The sequence below is a fragment of the Myotis myotis genome, unplaced genomic scaffold (assembly GCF_014108235.1).
Source record: "Myotis myotis isolate mMyoMyo1 unplaced genomic scaffold, mMyoMyo1.p scaffold_m19_p_4, whole genome shotgun sequence".
NCBI lineage: Eukaryota > Metazoa > Chordata > Mammalia > Chiroptera > Vespertilionidae > Myotis > Myotis myotis.
Window position 1 is genome coordinate 17,627,359 of NW_023416346.1, and position 3,447 is coordinate 17,630,805.

A 3,447-nucleotide genomic window follows, 5' to 3' on the forward strand; every position below is an offset into this window, starting at 1 on the left:
AAACCCCAGATACCTGCTTTCAGTCGGCCATGGCCACGGAGGTGGAGCCGGATCTTAGCTCCAGTGACGGCAACAAAGTTTCAATTATAGAAGCTAAACAAACCCCAGATACCTGCTTTCAGCAGGCAGTGGCCTCAGAGCTGGAGTGAGCAAGAGCCAGCTCTCAGCTCGAGAGACGGCACCAAAGTTTCAATTATAGAAGGTAAATAAATTCCAGAATAAATAAAAACAAACACAAAAAACAAAAAAACAAACAAACAAAAAAAACAGGAGAGGCTGGGAGCTTCAGTCTCAGGCCAGCCTGAAAATGGCCCTCAGCCACTCACCCAGACTGGCCAGGCACCCTAGTGGGGACCCCCACCCTAAAGAGGGTGTGGCCAGCCTGAAAACAGCCATCAGCCCCTCATCCAGGCTGGCCAGGCAACAAGCGGGACCCCCACCCTGATCCGGGACACCCTTCAGGGCAAACCAGCCGGCCCCCACCCGTGAACCAGGCCTCTATCCTATATAGTAAAAGGGTAATATGCAAAATGACCCTAACAGCAATACGACTGGGAATGACTGGTCACTATGACACACACTGACCACCAGGGGGCAGACGCTCAATGCAGGAGCTTCCCTCTGGTGGTCAGTGCGCTCCCACATAGGGGAGCTCTGCTCAGCCACAAGCCAGGCTGATGGCTTCCAGTACAGCGGTGGTGGTGGAGCCTCTCCCGCCTCCTCAGCAGTGCTAAGGATGTCCGAATGCAGCTTAGGCCTGCTCCCCACTGGCAAGTGGACATCCCCTGAGGGCTGCTGGGCTGCCAGAGGGATGTCTGACTGCCAGCTTAGGCCCAATCCCCCAGGGAGCAGGCCTAAGCCAGCAGGTGGTCATCCCCCGAGAGGTCCCAGACTGCGAGAGGGCACAGGCTGGGCTGAGGGACTCCCTCCCCCCTGAGTGCACAAATTTTTGTGCACTGGGCCTCTAGTATACCAATAAAAGGGTAATATGCTAATTAGACTGGATGTATTCCGGATGACCTTCTGGACGTCCTTCCTGACAAAGCCAGTCCCAGGTGCCTGTGGCTGTGGCTGGCCTGAGAAAAGCCTCCTACGGTTCCGGGCACCTGCAGACTGCCTGGGTGAAGCCGGCCCGGGTCCCAAGTGCATGCAGCAGGCCAGAGGGAGGGAAGCCTGGAACCTGGGTGCCTGCAGCTGGCCAGAGGAGGGAAGCCTGGGTCCCAGATGTGGGGGCAAAGGCAGAGGTGGTTAGGGGTGATCAGGTTGGCAGGGGAGCAGTTAGGGATGATTAAGCTGGGAGAGGAGCAGTTAGGGGTGATCAGGCTGGCAGGGGAGCAGTTAGGTGCGATCAGGCTGGCAAGGGAACAGTTAGGAGTGATCAGGCTGGCAGGAAGAGGTGGTTAGGGGTGATCAGGCAGGCAGAGGTAGTTAGGGGCTATCAGGCAGGAAGGCAGAGAGGTTAGGGGCGATCAGGCAGGCAGACAGGCAAGTGGTTAGGAGCCAGTGGTCCTGGGTTGTGAGAGGGATGTCCGACTGCCGGGATCAGGCCTAAGCCAGCAGTCACACATCTCCCGAGGGGTCCCAGATTGGAGAGGATGCAGGCTGGCTGAGGGACCCCCCCATTCATGAATTTCGTGCACCAGACCTCTAACATATATAAATATATATATATATATATATATATATATATATATATATATATATATATATATATCTATATCTATCTACCTATCTATCTATCTATCATCTATCTATATGTTAGAGGCCCGGTGCACAAAAATTTATGCACTCGGGGGCGTCCCTCAGCCCGGCCTGTGCCCTCTCGCAGTTTGGGACCCCTCGGGTGATGACCACCTGCTGGCTTAGGCCTGCTCCCCGGGGGGATTGGGCCTAAGCTGGCAGTCAGACATACCTCTGGCACCCCGGGAGCCCTCGGGGGATGTCCACTTGCCAGCGGGGAGCAGGCCTAAGCTGCAGTTGTACATCCTTAGCGCTGCTGAGGAGGCGGGAGCGGCTCCAACCACCACCACTGTACTGGCAGCCATCAGCCTTGCTTGTGGCTGAGCAGAGCTCCCCCTGTGGGAGCGCACTGACTACCAGGGGGCAGCTCCTGCATTGAGCGTCTGTCCCTTGGTGGTCAGTGTGTGTCATAGTGACCAGTCATTCCCAGTCGTTCTGCTGTTAGGGTCAACTTGCATATTACCCTTTTATTATATAGGATAGAGGCCTGATGCATGGGTGGGGGCCGGCTGGTTTGCCCTGAAGGGTGTCCCGCTTGGGTGCCTGACCAGCCTGGGTGAGGGGCTGATGGCTGTTTGCAGGCTGGTCTCACTCCCTTCAGGGTTGGGATCCCCACTGGGATGCCTGGCCAGCCTGGGTGAGGGGCTGATGGCTGTTTTCAGGCTGGCCACACCCTCTTTAGGGTGGGGGTCCCCACTAGGGTGCCTGGCCAGCCTCGGTGAGGAGCTGATGGCTGTTTGCAGCTGGTCACACCCCCTTCAGGTTTGAGGTCCCCACTGGGGTGCCTGGCCAGCCTGGTTGAGGGGCTGATGGCTGTTTTCTGGCTGGCCACACCCCCTTTAGGTTGGGGGTTCCCCCTGGGGTGCCTGGCCAGTCTGGGTGAGGGGCTGAGGGCCGTTTTCAGGCTGGCCAAGCCCCCCCCCAGCGACGGAAGCTCCCAGCATCTCCTTTTTTTCTTTTATATTCTGTGATTTATTTATTACCTTCTATAATTGAAACTTTGTAGCCTTGAGAGGAGCTCAGAGCCAGCCAGGGTGGGCTGCTTGCTCCAACTCTGTGGCCTGGCCGGCTAAAAGCAGGTATCTGGGGTTTATTTACCTTCTATAATTGAAACTTTGTTGCTTTGAGTGGAGCTCAGAGCGGCCGCGGCAGGTGGAAAGCTTGGCTTCCTCCATCATTGGGGCAACCAAGCCTCCTGCTTGCTCCAGCTCTGTGGCTGCCGGCCGCCATCTTGGTTGGGTTAATTTGCATATAGTTGCTCTGATTGGTGGTGGGCGTGGTTTAATGTGTAGTGAAGGTATGGTCAATTTGCATGTTTGTCTTTTATTAGTGTAGATATACTATGAATAGTAAGTTATAATGATTATAAAATGTTTAGAAAATTAAAGAGATTACAAAGGATCTCTGAAACAGATCAGAATTATAAACTTTTATCATATTTGCAGCTGTACCATATAACTTAGAACTCACATTTAGGATATATGCAGTTTCTGGAAATAATGGCATTTCTGTTTTAAAAAGTTAACTTTTGCACACATATCACTAATGTTGAATTTCAATAGGATCTTTCTCTATTTTTTTAAAAACTTACTCATTGATTTGAGAGAGAGAGAGAGAGAGAGAGAGAGAAAGACGATTTGTTTTTTTCACTTATTTATGCATTCATTGGTTGATTCTTGTATGTGCCCTGATTGGGGATCAAACCCA